At 47.2% G+C, this 21,283-nt stretch overlaps 1 long non-coding RNA gene across 1 annotated transcript in view; it reads right to left on the bottom strand.

The window, feature by feature from the left end:
• Positions 1 to 19,157, bottom strand: part of LOC146798908 (uncharacterized) — a 54,644-nt gene extending 35,487 nt beyond the window's left edge. The window contains exon 1 of the long non-coding RNA XR_014969213.1: positions 19,053 to 19,157. This is a non-coding gene — a long non-coding RNA (uncharacterized LOC146798908). The remainder of the gene's footprint in view (positions 1 to 19,052) is intronic.
• Positions 19,158 to 21,283: the final 2,126 nt, after the last annotated feature.

The following is a 21,283-nucleotide window of genomic DNA, read 5'->3' as shown; positions in this document are numbered from 1 at the left end:
CGCTTAGATTTTAAAATACCTTCTGGTTATGGCATTCAATTGCATTTACCTCCTTAAGTAATGCTTGTTCAAATGCTAGTACTTTGCATGGTATAGCATGTATAGGGGGCATGAAGGTTGATTTGTTTCTTTGACCGCTGTTTATTTCACCATCTGGTAGGTTAGCTTAATCCACAATAAACTCTGTGGTTTAATCCTTGAAAAGAATTGAGCCAATTCTACATATAGAGAGAAGAGATCACTCCTGGGTGTCGGTACAAATCCTAACCCCTTCGACAGTACATCATTCTCACTCTGTGTCAGGACGTAGGTGCTAAGATTCACAATGTTGGAAGGTCTCTGCTCATTGCTGGTGCTTGGTCTTTATCTATGATTCTCGTCACCACCTGATTGTTAACCTGATCTTCCCATTGTACTTTGCAGGGATGTCTGTGAGGCTTTGTTTTCCTCTGCCCTGGCCTCTGCCTCTGTATAAAAAAGGGGGGGCGGCCATGATGGAAGGGGAAGCCCTCTGTGTGTCGTTGGAAGGGTTGTTGCCAATAACCTTATGGCATTATGGGTAGAGTAGTTGGTGGGTCAGGGTAGTATGGTCTGTGGGGTCTTCTTGTTACACCTGCATCAGTACTACTGCTGTTGCTCCTTTCATTCCCTGAGCCAAAGGTCCAGTCTAGTGGAGTTGGTCTATATCTAGCCTGACATTTCTGGACTATTGAGGTTTGAGGTTTTTCATAATCTTCATCCATCAAATATGGGAACACTTTCTCGTGACTGATCTTTTGTACATCTTTTTTAGAGTTTGGTCAACTTAGATTGTGATAAGTATTCTTTGTACTCTGAGTGGTCTGTGTTTATTTCTTCAACTTTTTTCTTGAAGACAGAAATATGTACTGAGGTCTTGGGTTTACTTTTGCATATCTGTATGTCTATTAGTAATAGGTCTGCGAGTTTCCTGGCTGTGTTTATGATCAGCACCAGCCAATCCTTTGTGTATTTCCATGCAATGTATGACCAGTTCTTTCTACATTCTTTATTATTCAGTAAGATATGTGGTTCATTTGTAACTATCTGTCCTCTTGGGGCTGTGTTTTTTCTTAGGTTGTCTGTCATGAATGTCCTGTGAAGCGCCGTTCTGATCTGATCTTTTTTAGCTGCGGTTTGTGTTTCCCATTCATCTGAATTCTTTAGGGTTTCAGTAACCACTGTTTCTGCTAGCAGAGAAGGAGCTTTTAAAATCACAGCTATTGTGGCTTCATCAAATGATAGTTCATTACTTACTGCCATGGTGACCACAGGGTGTTGTAGCCTCAAATTGTAGGGTTACTTAGTGAGTGATGGGGTGGTTACAATCTTAAGTTTAAGAGCCCTAATGTTAAGTGACACTACCAATTGAAAATGACCCCAAAATTGGTTCCCACAGCCTTCAGCTGTTCAAAAAATACGTCAACAAATAATCCCCAGAAATGTCCAAGTGAGGTAAGTAGAGGCTATGGGGTCTCTAGGGTGAGCTGGCCTCCAAATTATTGTGTATACACCATTTTAGCTACCCAAGAAGTATAGTTAGCTAGCTTACATTACATTGTCCTAGTATCACTACTTGATAGGAGTGCTGGGCATGTCATGAAATGTAATGGGCTGTCCTCACACACCACCAGGTGTCATGCTTCATCATCCTCACTCACTTTCTAAAAACTCAGGTTGATAGAGAGCGGACCTACACATAGTACAACAGAGTAGGACACGTTACAACACAAACATTTACAACGCATGCCTTTACAACGCGGTTTTTACATCGCAACATTCATTACAATGCATGATTTTACAATGAATGCCATTACAATGCATTTTTAGAAACTACATTTACAACACATTCCATTACAAAGCATACCACTACAACGCATACCATTACAATGTATAATACTTTTAGGGCAACAGTAGGGTAAGTGCTGGATAGTGTAGGGGTGAAAAATACTATTCCCACTCCAGTGAGTGCAACAGTAGGGTAAGTGTTGGATAGTGTAGGGGTAAAAATTACTATTTCCACTCCAGTGAGTGCAACAGTAGGGTAAGTGTTGGATAGTGTAGGAGTAATGCGTTGTAATGGCATGCGTTGTAGTGACATGCATTGTAATGACATGCGTTGTAATGGCGGCGCTGCAATGGTATGCGATGTAAAGGCAGTTGCGTTGTAATGACTGCATTGTAAATGTAGTGTGTTGTAATGACTGCATTGTAATGGTTGTTTCCCGAGCACATTACCACACAAGGAGCCCCTTTGTTTATCCTGAAGAATGCCGCAGACTCAGTAGAGCCATAGGCAGAAACATATTGACGACGGTAACAATGGTGATGGGGTAATAGTTCCCCTAATCCCCACATTTTAAATTTTAATACCAAATAATGTGACCGCATAATAAATGTAATCTGGGACACTACATTGGTTTTTAAACTCACTACTCAAGTGGGCACACAAAAAAATTAGAAGTGCCTCCCTGTCTTCAGGTGTAGTCCCGCTCTCTATCAAACCAAGTTTTTAGAGAGCGAGGGCTCTCCTATGATGAAGCATGACACCTGGTGATGTGTGAGGACAGCCCATTGCATTTTTGATATGCCCAGAAAATCATCACTTGCCAATAATGGGAATAAACTCTAATCTTAAGATCCTTGTTTAGCTTGCTTGAAAACAACATCTTCAATATTGGTGTGAAATTCAATTCTTTTTGATGTACAATACAGGGAACAATTGAGTTTGCACAACAAGTCTCATCCTAGTAGAATCACTGGACTAGAATCACACCCTACAAACTTGTGCAAATCTTCAAATTACCCAATATGTACAGAGACAGGTTCAGTTACAGGATTTGACATTAATCAATTTGAAACTCCTACAACTTGGATTCTTTCTCCCAAGAGAGGTAGGTTGGGAGCTTCTGCTGTACTTACAGTGGAACAGGTAGCACCAGTGTCAACAAGGAACAAAACAGGAGTTCCATTTACCTTACCATCCACATAGGGACCACTCTGGTCTACATCTAAGTATGTACCAAGCACATATTCCTCCTCCCCTCTCAGGCACCATCACTGTGACAACTCAGAATCGGAGTCGACAACTTGAATTAAATATTGCTGAGAAACATTTGGGTTTGAATTGATTTGAACATTGGTATGAAATCTTTTATTTACATTATATTTTTGAACCTGGCCATTCATTGTGGTATTTTTGGGTTGAATTTTTTCTTTCTTTGAGTCTGCTGCTGCTGCATTTTATCATTCACTAGAGATTGCACATTCCCACCCTGTGATACCTGTCCATTCATTTGATTCAATGGATTAAATCAACACTCACGCTTCCAGTGTCCAAACTTGCCACAAATGTGACACAGCTTTGTCTTTTTTGGCATTTCTATAGGGACTCAATTATTCAAAGTAAAGATTGAGTGGCCCCACTATCCAAGAGATAGGGTACCAAACAAGTGTATTAAAAAAGATTTCTCCTGGATTTCAACTACCAAAGGGTCAATATACCACATTCAACCATATGCAAAACATACATGTGTTTTAAATCCACTATTGTTTAAGAAGCCATAAATCAATTATAAACACAAAATCTTTTTCACAGTATCTCAAAAATTCATTTATTAAAAACACAATCAATAGTATAAAACACAAGGATATACCAATTACAACTAAAACGTGTTAAAAATTATATTATTAGACACATTTATACGTATAGCAAATCAGTTTCAATATAGATGAGAGACATCAACAAGTGACACATTAAAAATCATCATCAATGTGTTAATTTGATTGAATCTGTTGTGTTGGAGTCTATCAATCCTTTTGTCTTTAGACTCAAACGTTCCTCGAATTTAAGAATAGAAAAAGAGCGTTGACTCGTTTCGGTGTGCTATGTATTTACGCTACCTTCTTCAGGACCTAAAATTACTGTCTCTCCTAGAGTTAGCACAATGTCGTATGTGCCAGTATTAAAACAAAATGTATGTATCAACAACCTAAAGGGCAGATTTACAAGCCCCTTGCGCCTCTTTGCACCACCATTGAATCACTTTTTTTGATGCAACGGCAGCGCAAACAGTGCGCCCTATTTAGAACGTGACGCATCTAGGGAGATGCGTCACGTTGTAAAGCCCTGCGTCACATTATACCTGCATCAGGTATAATGTATACAGGGGGCGTTTCTACGCAGGAAAGCCTCGTAAAAGTAAAGCAGTAAAATCTACAAGATTACACTGTGTCACTTTTAGGATGCCACTGCGTCAAAACCTTATGCCTGCTTGAAGCAGGCATAAGGAGTGACGCAGTTTAGTGGGAATAGGCCACAAAATGCATTGTTGGAGTTGCGTCGTGCTTGCGACACGACTCCAGCAATGTGTGACTTTTGCCGCAACAGATGCGTCAGAATTTCTGACACATCTGTCAATCCTTCCGCCATGGTGCGCCGTATTGTAAATATGGCGCATCCATGGTGGTGCAAGCATTTTTTAGGGTGGCGCAAGGAAAGTGACGCATCTCTATAGATGCGTCACTTTCTTTTAAATCTGCCCTCAAGTGTATAAGCAATCACGGCAACATCTATAGTCATCTTTATTTAAAAACCATGCACATAAAACCTGCATTTAAAAATGAGAAAAGTGGTAGAGAAAAACGTCTTTGTTTTCTAATTTAAAAATAGAACTGCATCACATTGCAGTTTATAATGTTTTAGGGTCCCGCATTGAAATGAACTAATACCATTCACACCATACGGCAACAGTCATCATTATTCATTCTTGTTACATTTCTAGAAATTGAGTATCACTAATTCTTTACCAAACAGGACTGAAAGTGTGACCAAAGGTACATAGCTAGTGCTCATTTAAATATATCTCGGGATTATATGTCCATAACTTAGCAATAGGATGTCAGAGATTTCAGCTTTCTTATATTAACATTCATTTTTATACTCATATAATATACCTCAGGGTTGCACTGTCTCATCTAGTGATTGCTCAATTATGAAGCATTATAGGCATACAGAATCCTCTTATTTGGGATTGTAGGTTCTAGATTGAAAAAAATGGTAAAAGGTCATGGAGATCCTATATGGAAAAATATTCTTAAAGCTTTATGTTATGGAGTAATTATAATGGAGCTTAAATGTTCTCTTGTTTCACATGGTGTCAATCACTAAACAAATAGACAGTTCTATTCCACTATATCGCAAGACTGGCCAATGTAGCCAAATTAGGCCGTCCTATGAAGAATTTTAGGAAAAGTAGTGGGTATCAAGTGCTGCACGACTTCTAACTTCTTCAATTATTTTCAAAGAAATCGGAGCCACATACGTCGGTTTGCAATAGTCTTTTCACCAGAGGCAAATCAGTCCTCCGTTCATTATGAAGGGGTTTCAAATCACCCTGTGTCAAAACAAGTTATATCACGGTGTGTTCTCACAGTTTGATCTCACGACATTATGAAAAAATACATATATATAAGGTATTAAGAAACATATCGCCATCCGTCAATATGTTATAGCTATACTTTTTTTTTTACATATTTTAAAAAAAATTCAACAGTATGAATTGGGCGAGAGCCCGACATAATCCACTTGATAACAAAATATCAAAGAGATAGCAGAATTGGAAATAGAACTGTATGCAGACTTCCCCACACCCCCCACAATAGCAAGCAAAATTCAATACACACATATGACCAAGAAAAAGAAGTGGTAAATCATACATTTGGGCCCACAAACTTCTCATGAGACTGTTTCTATGGGGATTGGAAAGGAAGAGGAGGGAGATCAATGCCACGTTATGCGGCCCACGGAGACCATATCTTTCTATGTTTTTGGGGGCAGCCCCTCGCTTTTAAACACAGCCATCTCTGCACCCATACATTTATCCAGCTCTTGTCGCCACTTCCCTATCATCGGTGGTGAAGCTCCCTTCCACAACTGGGCTATGTCTCGTTTGGCAATCGTAAGGGCTAAAAACAGTAGGTGTTGCTTATATCGATTCCCTCCAATGTCCTCCGTACTATGAAGCAACAACAATCGGGGATCATGCGGCAGGTCCCAGGACAGCACAATGACACCCTGCGCCAAAAAGGCTGTAATGCTGAGCGGCTCCACACAGTCTGGAGGAAGTCCCATCCTGCCTCTAGCAACGTAGACATATGGGGGATGGCACAACTTCCATCCTCCAAAGCCGAAGACGGGTGTAGTACATGTGATGCACATATTTGAAATGAATAAGACGGTATCTGGAGGCTACTGCAGTGCCCCTGAGAGCTAGCAATCGCTTCCGCCCAGTCATCGTCCATCAGATCAGGGATGTCATCCTGCCGTGCCTTCCTCGTTCTATGTAATGTCATGGTGAAATGCGCCGTCAATGTCAGGTATATTTGTCGTATTTTGTGTGCACCAAGATACCCAATAAGGAGGAGGCCCTCAAGCGGATGAAATTCAGGGAGTAAGATTTACAAGTGTGGGAGCCAAAGCGTGACCCAATTGAAGATACCTGTAGAACTGGGTTTTGTGGAGGTGGAACTTCTCCTGCAGTTGCTAGAAGGATTTAAGGACAGTGCCTCGCATGATGTCATCTAACGTGGAAATACCAATCAGATCCCATTGGCGGAACCCCCTCAGTGCAGCCACGTGGCATGAATAATTACCATGCCACAAAGGCGTCGCCTGCATCAACGGCATGTTCCAACCCATGCGTCAAACGGTGTACTTCCATAACCTAAACATTGTTCGACTGGCGTGCGGTAAGGAGTCAAGCTTCTGCATGCCATAGAGTAGGCACAAGAGGGGAGTCCTCTCCATGGCTGCATGCTCTACTGCGAATGCCGGGTCTCTAGGTGAATTGTACCACCAGTTGTTTACAATTAAAAGGTGGGTCGCAACGTAATAGTAGTAGATGTCGGCAGCAGCAAAAAGTGGATTGTGCACATGTCTGCAGCATGACCTGAACCGCCCCCCCCCATAAAAACGTATTATGAGTGGCATTGATTTGTGCAAACCATGCCCGTGGAATATGATATGGAAAGTTATGTAGACGGTAAAGCATCCTAGGGAGTGAGACAGTTTTGAAAATGGCCGACCGTCCATAGAGCGGGAGAGGGAGGGAGAACCAAATAGAGGTCTCCTCTCGAAGGTTGGCAAGAAGCGGGTTGATGTTATGGGTCCAAGTAGTCTGCGGACAAGGGTCCATAAACACTCCTAGATACTAGAAGCCCTCTGTGGCATGTTTTAGTTGGGATGCCCACGTAGTCTTGCCCTGATGACCGCATTTCGGGAATAGCACCGATTTGGCAGTGTTAGTGTGGAGAACGGTATTCTGGCCAAAAACACAAAGAATTTGCAAAATACGTGGGCCCGAAATCCAGGGGTCAGTCATAAAAAACAATACATCATCCGCGTAAAAAGCAACGTGGTCCAGCTGCGACCCAGGCCAATCAAAGCCCCTGAGCACCAAGTCGCTATGGACCCATGCCGCGAGAGGCTCCACCGCAAAGGCGAAGAGTGAGGGGACGGGGGCAGCCCTGCCGCTTACCTCTACCGATGGAAAAGAAGGGAGAGCGGTGGCCAGTGATGCGGACTGAGGCCATAGGTTCGGTATAGAGTAGGTGTACATATGGTAGAAAACGTGGCCCAAAATTGATCGCCCCTAGGAGTTGGAATAGGTACTCCCAGCTGAGGGAGTTGAAGGCCTTGTCCATGTAAGCCAAGAGTAAGGCCGCGGGCGGCCCAGTTCTGGAGCCATGGCTATAGCATTGTGAATATGGCGGATGTTATGCCGGGTGGCCCGGTGCGGCATAATACCGATTGGTCTAAATGGACCAAGTCCTGAATGCAGGACCGGAAGCGGTCAGCAAGCACTTTCCCCAACACTGTGGATTAAAAGTTGATGAGAGAGATAGGTCGATATGAGGACGAGTCCTTTGGTGGACGGCTGGGTTTTAAAAAGAGGACTATTTCAGCTTGATGCCAGTCTCGAGGTAGGATTGCTGCTCGATAGCCTCGTGAATTGAGCCCAATAGTTGTGGGACTAGTGTGGTTGCGTGAGAGTGAAGAAACTCCATGGGGAACCCATTAGGCCCTGGGGCTTGACCTGGGCGCATCACGTGCAGTGCAGCCGATAATTCGTCAACCGTAATAGGGACATCCAATTGATCTTGCATCTGATCAGAGAGTTGCTGGGGGGGAATATCCTGCAGAAACTCAGCGATGAGGTCGCCCGAGATCTGCTCCCTCCCGGTATATAGTGTAGAGAAATGACGAGCAAAATCCTCCACCACTTCCCCGGGCGAGGTATACAGGACACCCCCCTACCCCTAATGGCTGGAATTGTGGCTGGGGCCTGCCATGCCTGACAGAGTCTATGCAGCATTTTGCAGGATTTATCCCCCCACTGATAGATTCGATATTGGGATGCCAACCATATTTCTTTCACCTCCTCCGTAAGATGATGATTTAACTGCTGTTGTGCTAGGGACAAGTTTCACGAAGAGTCGGAGTGGGCTCGTTCATGTATCGTGCCTCTAGGGAGGCGCACTGGGTCTCTAGGTCAGTTCTCTGAGCGGAGCGCTTGCGTTTATCATGGGTCCTATAGCTGATATCCACCCCTCTAATGGTGGGTTTCAGGGCCTCCCACAGGGTCACTTTGGAGGGAGCGGAGTCGGTGTTTAACGCAAAATACTCTTGGATCGCTGCGTGGAGACACTCATGATGATCAGGGGCACGCAGATGCCACAGAGACATCCGCCATCTAAGTAGGGGCCTTTGGACTCCTAAGAGGAGTATCACCGAGGGGGCCGTGGCAAACCGCCAAGCATGGCGGACGTGCTTCGAGAGAGCTCCATGCCCGGGCCCCACAAAATCCTCCAAAATGCAATGTTGCTGTGGGGTATTACTCACCCAACCGTGTGCTGCATGACCGGGGAGTAATACCGGGGACATACGGCTGCTACAGCGCTGACTGGAGAGTTCCTGCATGCGCCGAGGTGGACGAGCGCACTATCGCCGGCAGCGCCTGTTCATGCTGCCGACTCCGGAGCTGTTGGATGGGCGCCGATCCATGAGGTGGCCGTGATGCTGCCGAAGCAGTGGACTGGAACTAATCCTCGCCTAGTCTGGGCGGCCCGGGGGCCTAGAATATCGGAGGTGGGTGTACGGACCACGAGAACTGCCGCTGGCCTGAGCGGGGCCTGAGCGCTGTGTGCGGCTGATCTCTGGGCCGGGGATCTGTGGTGCAGGATGGAATTGAGTTGGCCCCAGGTGACTGAAGTATTACTTCGTGCCCCACTACACATGTGACTAGAGACACCTTCATGCCTGCTTGACGGAACAGTTTAGGACACACACTGTGGGACTACTGGGTGGGGGCATGCTGGGGGTGATATCAACGTCGAGGGCCTGGCTGTTTAGCTGATCTATGTGCAGGCTGCCCTGTGCTTGATATGACCGGAGCGCGGCCTAGCTGAATCTTGAACTGGGGCTGCTGCCCCTGTGGTGCTGCCCCGCGGTCCCCTTTACTGGCCCTCTGCGGCAATACTGGCTCTGACTTACCCTCCTTCTCCTGCCCAACTGCTGAATCACTCTGGAACTGCCCTCTGTTGCCTGTGCACTGCTGCACCTTTGATTCTACTGAAGAGTGTGGCATCCAGAGTGTCTGCTGGATTGCCACGTATATACCAAGGGCAAGTGTGTCCGGCGGCCGGATTCGGGACCTGACACAGACACCTCGCCGGCGCTGAGGGGCCCGGGGAGCGGTGTGCTATGGGGCGGCGACCTTCCTGCAGTGCGCGACCCGAGTTTGCCTGGACCTCGATCTGCTCCGGGCTTGGAGGGGCCCCGTGGAGGACGGCCGAGGCGGGGCCCAGCCTGAAACAGTGAGTACTCCATATCTGCGCCACTACACTGCGAGCTTGGGTCATTATCGTGGGCCCTGGGACAGTGGCCGGGAGTGAGACTGTGGGACCATTGCAGCGCAGCCATTGCACCCCCCCCCCAGACTGGCTAAGAATGCTTCCACAAGTTGGAAATCAAGGAGAGTGCACAGCGACCCTTATTTATCTTGCCGAAAAGTGGGACATCCTGCCTGTTCTCACACTAATCCATTACCCCACTGGAGAACACATGCTACTACTTCAATACCGAGGCCACGTGAAGTTATATGGCCCGGAAGATTGCAGCCCTACCCAACCACCGGGCATATATACGTGAAATTCCCTCCTGAGAACACAGTTGGCTAAATATACAGTACACGATCTACCGAGGGTCTGCCCCCCCACCCAAACTCCGGACCTGGCAAAATACGACTAAGGTAATTATCATACTTACAATTACCGTCAAGCCTACTGGATTGTCTCACGCTGCTGAGTTGGAGAATAGTCATCATGGGGCGCCTATAAGGGAAACTACAGGAGAACACGACTACAAATTCGCAGCAGGTGGAGGATATGCCTGACACAGCCTCACAATCTTTCCCAAGCTGTATCCACCAACGAACATGACCCCAGAACCAGACAAGCTTGACCAAATTCTTCAGGAGATTCAGGAATCTAGAAAGTCCATAGAACAACAAATAGGTTCTCTGACAACATGCCAAGCTCGCCTCTGTCAAAGATAACAAAATGGCCATTACTGAATTGCTTCCACAACACAAAGAACACGCTACCCACATAACACAACTATAACTCCAGTTGACAGGCCTCCAAGAGCGGATAGACAATGCTGAGGGAAGAGCTCGGTGAAACAACGTCCGGGTAATAGGTCTGCCAGAACGATGTGAGTGGTCGGACGCTACAAAATTCATTGAACAATGGTTTAGGGACCATGTGGCCCCGGAAGGACTCTCTCCTTTCTTCTGTATTGAACGGGCACATAGGATCCCATCGGGCCGTCCAGTGGCGGGACCTATGCCACGTCCTATGATCGCCCATATATTAAACTTTAGGGATCACAAAATGCTGCTCCGGAGAGCCAGAGAGGGACCTCCAAAACAATATGAGAACCACAGACTTTCATTATACCCTCACTACACACTGCTTGTACAGCGCAGAAGGTCCTCATATCAGGCGAAAAAAACAGAGACTCAGGACTCTAGGCCTCAAGTATGCCCTGCTTTTCCCAGCACATCTAAAAGTCATACATTATCAAAAAGCAAACTTCTTTGACACCCCGGAGGAAGCTGATGAATGGCTGGAGATAATGTTCCCCCTGACAACCTTTGCATCTTCCACCCAGAGTATGCCTCCTAGCCAAAAAATGTCGGGACCTCAGAGATCTCGTTACAGTAAACCTGCACAGAAATCCCAAGGAGGTAACCCTACTCCGGAGCAGGCGATGCAGGAGTGTGCAGAGGCGATTGCAACAGTAGGCACTTTTAGAGACACAAACCAGCAATTGGCATCCGACTCTCCTGAGTATGACACTGTTCATTCAGATTCAGAAAGTAGTGTTGCCCTGTTTCCCACTGTGACTCTCCAGACTGCCGATGACCTGGTGGGCTAATGTATGGTCAGGTGGTGAGATATGTTCCATCTGTTTGGATACTTTGCCAAAGAAACCGGTAAGGTATCAATGGGATGTAACGCAATTAGTTTGGACCAGTGTAGTTAGCATGCTGGACCTAGTATTACAAGTTAGTGTATGGGAGTTTTGGATTACTGGCTCACTCCACACACTGGGATTTCATATGTCAACCCTGGTTCTCCGACACGAGGACTGTAATGCACACAGTAGTTTAATCACATGCCATATACATATATACCATAATAACCTGGAATGTTCGGGGTCTGGGCTCCATACACAAACGCCATAGGATTTATGTGCAATTAAACAGGCTTAGAGCTCACATAGTGTTCCTTCAGGAATCCCACCTTACTAACTCCGAAGTCACAAAGATGCGTAAGAAGTGGAGGGGTCAAATCTTTTCTACCTCATATTCTGCCTTTGCCAGGGGGTTGACAATTTTGATCAGAGGCGGGATCACATTTATAGCTCCAGAGCATCGCATAGACCCGCAAGGCTGGTACACTTTAGTACGTGGAACATTAGATGGTACGCAGGTGATATTGGGGAGCATTTATGCCCCTAATTTCGACCAGGATAAATTCTTGTTGACCCTTAATGCTGTCTTAGCAGATTGGGCAGTATACCCATGGATCCTAGGCGGCAATTACAATGCGGTCATGGACACTGTCCTGGACCGTTCTCATCCCCTGATCACAGGAGCAGGATCCTTTAAGCAAACTGAGACACTGGCTAGATGGTCAGAGGGCTGGGCATTAGGGGATGTCTGGTGTCTTAAAAATCCGAACAATAGAGCGTATTCATTCTTCTCCCCAACCCATCAGTTACACACAAGAATAGACAGGTTTTTCTGCACTAGACCACTTACAGCACAGGTCACGCATACCACCTATCTGGACAAGACTGTTTGACCATAATCCACTTGAACTTACCCTGGACTGGGGGATAACACCCACCCCGGTCCCTACATGGAAGCTATGGCCTCAGATGCTGGAGGACCCAGTCTTTAAGAGTAAACTGGCAGTTGGTATTACAAATTATTTTTCAGAAAATGCCGGTACGGCCTCCACAAGACACATAGAATGGGACGCATTCAAGTCCATGATCAGGGGCATAGCTATTAGCACCACTGCAGGGGCACGACAACAGATACACAATGCCCTCAAATCCCTAGAAAATAGCTTAAACACTTTAGAACAAGTTGCGGCGCGAGACCCCACCAAGGCAATAGAGCTGCAGGAGGCATGTATACAGTACGCCAAATTACTTGAAAGCCTCAGAGTGATAGACTATACAGCTTACACTCAGCTCAAACACACGAGGCGGACAAATCTGGTGCACTGCTGGCGCGCATTTTTCGAGACGCACCCCCCACTGTAGTTATACATGAGACCATCACCCCAGAGGGAGTTTGGCCCACCAACCAACGGGACATCAATGAAGCTTTATATAATTATTATAGGACCCTGTATAAAGCCCCAATACCACAGACGGATGATACATTGGGAACCTTTTTTCAGGACCTAACGTTTCCCCAGTTAGATCGCGCCGCTCAAGACACTTTGTCAAGCCCCATCACGAGGTCGGAAATTAAAGAGGCTATAGGACATTACCACGCAATAAGGCTCCTGGCCTTGATGGGCTACCAATAGAGTTCTTTGACACATTCGCAGATTCTATGGTTCCACAACTTGAACGATTATATAAAGCTGCGCTGAAGATGGAATCTCTCCCCTCCACTACGATGCAGGCACTGGAAGTATCCCTCCCTAAACCGGGCCACCCCATTACAGATATCTCAGGATACCACCCCCTCTCACCATTGGCCACATAATACAAAATATTGAGTAAAATCCTAGCACTTCGCTTCCTCCCGTATTTGCAGTGTTTGGTTCATACGGACTAATGTGGCTCCGTACCCACGTGCAGCACATTGCTAAATATCCGTCGCTCATACCATATCATGGGGACAGTATCTACATAGAACCATAACGCAGGTTGCATTACCTTAGACCTCAAACAGGCTTTTGACACCCTTCACTGGGACTACATGTTAAAGGCACTAAACAAATTTGGAATACCACCAGCATATTTAAAGTGGGTGCACTTACTATATACGACTCTCACGGCGCAGGCCCGCACAGGATGTCATATATCCCGTACATATTCGGTAGGCAAAGGCACCCACCAAGGGTGCCCCTTGTCACCTTTGCTATTCGTGCTCGAGCTAGAACCCCTGGCCATTAAATTATGGTCTGAAGCAGAACACGTGGGAATCCAATTAGGACAATTTACCCATGTACTGTTGGGATACACAGATGACATCATTATATATGCCAAAGACATACTTAATACACTAGGGCCCATCCCGAGAATATTTCACAACTTCAAATTACTTCCAGGAATGGCTATTAATGAGGCAAAATCACAGGCATTCTTTTTCCAACCTGACCTACACCCAGACACCATAGCATTTGGACACCTTTCACTGTCGGTAGCACACCATTACATTTAAATATCTAGGTATTCACGGGGGAGCACCCAACTTCCGTGCCTACTGCTATGCGATTTAGCTACAGTGGCTGGCATATTGGTTGGCAGGATGCAATTTACAGGAAGTAGGATATACAACCTGTGACATCAATCATGGAGTTCTACACATTTTAATGCTGCCCGCACAAAAATCCTGGCATAGGGGACTACAATATGCAGACAGGAATGTCCCATACGCGACTAATATACCACTTCTGGGTATCCCTCCTTTCACAGGTTTAATTACTACCCGTAGGATACGCTGTTGGGTGGAGGAAGGGGTTACTACGGTGGGGGTGCTCTTTAATATGGTACCCTCATGGATCATGAGAACTTCATTAGGGAAAATGGGGTCTCGGGTAACCTATATATATGACACATGCGGCAATCCTTGCTTATGTTAAGAAACACTGGGCCCAAACTAGAGAAGAACCCCAAACACACGAGTTCAAAGGAATGCACTTTATCTCATGGGTAATGGCCGTCACCTCACAAGGTGATTATACTGTGCCATCAGGGCACAAGCTGGGATCTCCCTCACTGTACTCCACAGCAAATGGTCTGAGGATCTAGGAAAAGACCTAACAGATAAGGAGTGGGTCACCATATAGAGTACACCAAGAAGGTGTCTCGCAATGCCAAATTTAAGTTCATACAATCTGTGATAATTACATAGGGCGTATCTAACCCCACACCGATTACAACATATGTTTCCGGACACTGAATACCACTGCCCTAGATGCAGGCTAGCAAACGCCGACATTCTACATATGATATGGGCATGCCCAAAACTGGCTGAATTCTGGGCGGAGGTGATCCAGAGTCTAAAAACCACAACTGACGTCCCTATAGAGCAGACAGCAGATGGCTGCATGCTTGGCTTGCGGTGCCGCTCTAAATCACAGAAGGTGCAAACCCGTTTTTTTGATTTGGCGGTACTGATTGTCAAACGCGCCATCACTATGCGCTGGAAATCTGTGAGGGCTCCATTAGTATGCGCTTGGCACGATGAGGTCATAAGTTGGGGAAGTGCGGAAGGCGCTGCCATTAGACGAGAAGAGGCCAGAGGCCTACGTAAGACCCCAGTATCTATGGAATGGGACCTGTTAATGGAAGCAGTTAAAGCCATAGAACCTATGCCTTCTCCCAGAGTAGACGATACATAATATTGTTATCATCGCTGACCCTCAACTATCACATTATTATTGACCCTAGAACGACACGACTATAAAACATGATTGGCGGACACTAAGGTGGACACTAAGGTGGACACATATTTGTCCTGTCCGAGGAAGAGCCAGTAAAGGGAGGATAGGGGGGTTAGGTAGTAGGGAAGTTAAATTTATACTTAAACACTTATGTACGATTTTACTATACCAAGTCATAATGTTAAAATGTACATGCAACACAACCTAATTTGTAGATGTTTGACACCAATGGCTAGTCACCAAGTGCTGATTGCTGGCTACGTTTTCTACTACTATTTGCAAGGCACCAATAATTATATATGCATGTATGTATTCATTTTGATTTTACTGCACAAAGAAAAAAAAGGAAAAAAAGTGTGTTTAAAAAAAAGAGGCGCATCACTGAAACTGAGTGATCCGACAACCCTCTCGAAAGATGCGTGGCCTGAGCAAATCTGCAGACATAGGTCCAGGATGTGACAAGGTAATCCAGGTGAGATACTGAGCCATGCACCGCTGATAGAAATGTGTAACCTGACTCGGACGGATGATATTCCCGCCAAATATCAGCCCAACCCAAGGTCCCCACCAGCGATGACAATTTAGAGGGACAGAGGGGGGCAGCGGCCCCTGAGCTCCGTCTCCTCTCCAGTGGTGTCATGGTATAGTGGTATAGTTCCAGTCACCACCGAAGAGGGACAAGCCATCAGGTAGTTCACCCCACAATCTAGTCAAATGTGGCCCCAAGAGGCGGAGGTGCATACACACTGCCGAGCGTGAGCGCCTCACCATAAAGCGTACCCGTCAGGAAGACATACCTGCACCCAGGATCTGCCCAATGTTTCTTATGAAGGAAAGGGACACGACCATTGACAAGAATGGCAGTCCCATGGGAGCTCCTGGTGAAACCCGCATGGTATACCTGGCAGAACCCAAACCGCGATAGACAAGGGACCTTATTGCCTAGGAGATCTGTCTCTTGCAAGAGCAGAATGTCAGTTCCATATCGTTTGGTTGCCGTAAGATGGCCCCCACTTAACTTTATTAAGAAGTCCCCGTACGTTCCACGTCACCACAGTCAGTTCGCCCAGATGGGAGACCTTTGCGTGAGAAGCCATAGATCTAGTCTGGTTCTAAACATACTGTTCTGCCTAGTGGGGAGTGTGAGATGTGTCTGCGTATGTAAACAACAAATAACATAACTTTGTTACCCTGAAAGCACCCCCCATTACCCCCCCTCCCACCACCCGATACTGCCAACAACAAGGAGCATCTGTCGCAGTGAGGAGTACCCCAGGACCCCAACCCTGGATACCAGGGACCCCCCTCCAATGGATCCCACCCTCCCTGTGTAAAATAAACCGTGGCAAACTAATGACCGTGCAAATCAGCCACTGTGTATAGCGTCAACCCCAACTTGGAGCAAAATGTTCTGTATGTGTCCAGCCCATGGGCACACATTAGTGTGCAACTGAGAGTATCACTGACTACAATTGCGTCAAGTTACTTGTACAGGGCTGGAGAATCAACGGTCTGAACCAGAGCGATGCCATCTTTTTGATTTTGCCCTGCGTGGCCTATTCCGCTGCAAGCCCCTAGAAGAGTCTGATTCCAGCAGTGGCGGGAAGTGTGGCTTCAGGTGGGCCCTTTCGTCAGACCAGGTGAAGACTGCTTCAGGCGTATCAAAAAAGAAAGTTTTAGAGTCAAAAATCCCCCGGAGTCTAGCAGGATATAATAACATGTAAGAGAGATTGAGCTCACGCAGCCGCCTCTTTGCAGCTGTAAAGGACTGTCTTTGCTGTTGCACCAGACGGGTGTAATCCGGTAAAATCATGATAGGCCTGGAATCATACACTAGCCTATCCTTGTTCAACCTGGTGTACTGCAGCACAGCGTCTCTATCTGCGTAATTCAACATCTTAGCGATGACGGGCCGCGGGTTTTGCCAGGAGGTGGTTTTCTCGTGAGTGCCCGGTGGGCCCTTTCGACTACAAAACATGATGAAAGCTTGTCTGCGGGCAGCAGGTCTGTAAGCCAAGAGGTGAGAAAATGGCTCATGGAGCCTCCCTCGCAGCCCCTCCGGGAACCCAACAAAGCGGAGGTTGCTGCGCCTCACGCGACCTTCCACATCCTCGGCCCGGGCAGCAAGTTCTTTAGAAATCACCGTCAATTTATTGATCTGGTGTTGGAGGGTCTGCACGGTATCTTCCACAGACGTCACCCGCATCTCCGCCTCGGTGATGCAGTCCACAGCCTTTCTCAGGTCCTGCCGCTGGAATGACACCTCGGCACCCACCACCCCGATTTTGGCCTCCAATGTGTCACTCTCATTCGTAATAGCCGCCAATAAGACCGCATTTTCTGTAACACGGCAGGTGGAGTGCCCCCTCCTGAGGACATGGCAAACTGGTTCAGGGTGCTCTACTTTGGGCCTGTAGCGCCAGGTTTATCCTTTCCCATTGTGGTGCTGCTGGTTTATTGCGCCGCTTGTCACTGGGGATGAAACTCGGGCCAACAAGGCGAAACACAGGCACAGGGACGCCAACCAGCCTCCTAAAGGCAATGTACAGGGGACACACCGCTAGGCCGCAAGCTGCACCGGGACTAATCCGGCCACCTCCGCAACCAGCAGTGGGAAGCCAAGCAGGCCCCCTAGAGGAACCTAACTTGCTGGACCACCAGCATGCTGCAGACCCCCGACAACCCAGTGCTCCAGGGCAGCTGCTCCTCCAACAATACAAGATGTAGGGCATAACGTTGTCTTTACGTCCACTGGGCCCCGCACTGGAGCTCACCCCCTCCCAGGACCTGTCCCAGGGTGTGCACCAGAACTGTGGAGTGGAGGAAATGGTCAACAGATCAAATCTGGAGCACCAAATGCCGAGGGGGGGTAATGAAGGCCGGGCAGGAGCTGCATGCCTAGGCCCCAGTCGCAGGCCCAGGCTCTGAGGTCAGCCACAAGTTTCCAAACAGGCCTGGGCGTCCTGCACCTCACACGCCTTGGCTGCGGTAAAGTAAACATCTCCTCAATGTGGCAGGCCTCAACCTAGCACCGGTATGCGGGCAGGTACCCAGAGACGCTCTGTGGCGAATGGTGCCGGGCAGGCCCTGCAGGCACGGCAAGATAGCACCGTGGCCCCCCTGCCCCCAAGGCCCGCACAGCAACAAGACCCTAGCACCGGGTGGCACTCAGGCCCAGGTGAGCCCCGCGGCCACAGCCCGGAATCTAAATGGGCCGATGGGCTCCCCCATAGCCCAAGCACCAACCCAAAGCCGAGAACCCAGATAGGCCTGCAGGCGAGGTCGCACGACACCGGCAGCACCCGCCCAGCCCCCCAGGGCGCCCCCACTCACCTCGCCCCAGGTTCTCAACCCAATCCAGGCTCTGGTCCCAGCCACGGCAGCTCAATCAGGTGGTAGGCAGGAATGCGCCGCTCCTCAACCACGCTCGCACTCTCGGATCACGAGTCTGGCAGCAATCCCACGACTGAATCTGTCCCGGACCCCACAGCGGGACACCAGCTGGGTCCCCGTCACTGGCGACATGGATGAACTGCTCCAAGTTCAGGCAATGCCGGATGAAAGACAGGTTTTGTACGGTGAGTGCACAGAGCTTGTTCAGGCTGCGTCCGCCATGCTGGCTGCTTAAAGTTTATAGCGATATTTAACGATTAAACCGTTTCCATATCTCGGTGTCCAGGGCACGGGTCAAACAGTGATCGCGTTTTATGGACATGAAACCGGGGATGTTAGATCTCCTATTACTATTAGATCCTAGTTTGCATATTTCTTACCTTTAAATAAAATGGATCCGCTACTTTCAGGAACACCGGGTACCGCTCCACAATAGGAAGACAGCAAGGGCGTTCTTCCAGCGGTTTTAAATGCCTCGAGTTAATCCCATGCACCTGATGGTTGCCGAAGCGTCATCAACATGCGTATGACGTTGTCTAAGCCAACGTCCCATGTGGGCTGGTCATTACTGTAACTGTGGTCACAGTATTTCCTCTAATTTCCAACTGCCCCGTAAGTACTAGCGAGAGTATTTCTTCTCATTTTTAATGCCCCGGAAGCACTAGCGAAAGTGCAGGTAGCGTGCAACGAGTAATGACCAGCCCACATGAGATGTCCTATTGTGGAGCAGTACCAGGTGTTCCTGAACGTAGCGGATCCATTTTATTTAAAGGTAAGAAATAGGCAAACTAGGGTATAAAAGTAATAGGAGATCTAACATCCCCGGTTTCATGTTCATAAAACAAGGTCACTGTTTGACCCGTGCCCTAGACATAGAGATATGGAAATGGTTTAACGGTTACATATCTCTATAACATATTGATGGATGGCAATATGTTTCTTAATACCTTATATATATATATATAGTTGTTTTTTCAGAATCTCGTGAGATCAGACTGCAATAACACACCTTGATATAACTGAGGGAGGTTTTAGGCTTGGCAAGGGGATTATTTTGCCAAGCCGAATTGGTAGTCTAAAACTGCTTACAGGCTGGAATGGCAGGCTTGAGACAAGCTTTATGGGGCTACTGAAGTGCATGGCATAATAAGCACTGCAGGCCCAATAGTAGCATATAATTTACCAGCTCTTAATATATGGCATACCACTTTACTAGGGACATACAAGTTATGTTTTAGGGAGTGAGTACAAGCACTTTATCACTGGTAAAGTGCACAGAGTCCTGAGACCAACAAAACAAATTAAGCAGAATAGGAGGGGAAATGGCAAAAAGGTATGCGGGAAGACCACCGTAAGGCTGACATATCTAACAAGGTGTTATGTGACCACATGGGTTCACTAAAATACCTAATTGGGCCCTTGCGAAATAAATTAGTCAGATGTCATTACGACACAGTGAAGAGGGTTTACATACAGTGTATCTCAAACATAATGACAGCCCCCACTGAGAAATTAGTATTTCAGCATGGTCTATGCTGGTACGGAGAAAGAATTGGCTTACGACTAAAGCAAGACAAAACTCAGATACCCAAGGCTTCAGCTCTGATTTATTAATTTCATAGGGTAAGAGCTAGCTGTGTGTTGAAGGGATCCCCAGGGAACGAACAGTGAGGTGTAAAAGTGCAAACATACCCACTGCCCATTTACAATAAAGGTGTTGCTCCCACATATAAATGCACCTTATAATGCACTGTATTAAATATCACCAAAGTCCATATTATGGAAAGTGCCCTAGGGGTACAACGGGTATGTGCACCCATTTTGCACACCCCAGGGCACTTTGGTATTACAGAAAGAACAGCAGACACTTGTGCAGCCTTTTCTGTGATACAGACAGCGCTGGCGCACATATAGCACCAGCGCTATCACCAGAGTGTGTTCACTCATTTGCATGGGGGTGTGGCCCAATGCAAATGAGGGAGTCCCTTTGCCTCTGCACACGTGCCGTATTATAGACGAGGCACAAAGACAAAGAAGCTGTCAGGAGGAGCACTGACAGTGCACCACCTAAAAGGTGGTGCACTCTCAGTGCTTCCCCTGATGGCAGCCCTCTGGAGTGGGGAAGGGGGTCCATACATCCCCTTGCAGGCAGGTGTAGTCAATCACTGCACCCGCCAGCAAGAGGATCTCTCTCCCCTCTTAAAAGTGCAGGCAGTTTGCCGCCTGCACAATGAAACACAGAGCAGGTGCTTTAAAGCCACTCTGTTTTCCCCTTGAATGCACTACCCCTAGGGCAGCACAACTTCGCGGCTGCACTGGAGGCAGCACATTCAATGTAATATGGTGCATTTTCCCTGTTTTCGTCCTGTGCACCTGTTTTAAGGTGCGCTGTGGCACAAACAGGGAAAGTGCACCCTATGTGTAAAAGGCGCCCTGGTTGAGGGCGTCTACAGCAAGTTCCAGGTGAGATTCTATTGGCTTAAGGTAGTGGCGTAAGGTAGTAGGAAGCCATGAGGCTATAATAGTTAAAGAATGGTAGTTCTGCATACAAGTTATTGACTGCTTAATTATAAAATAGAATAGTACACACACAACTCGTGGTTGGACATTT

Source organism: Triturus cristatus, chromosome 9, assembly GCF_964204655.1.
Source record: "Triturus cristatus chromosome 9, aTriCri1.1, whole genome shotgun sequence".
In the NCBI taxonomy this organism is placed as follows: domain Eukaryota; kingdom Metazoa; phylum Chordata; class Amphibia; order Caudata; family Salamandridae; genus Triturus; species Triturus cristatus.
The sequence above is the reverse complement of the archived record's forward strand: the minus strand, read 5'-3'. Positions and strand labels throughout refer to the sequence as shown.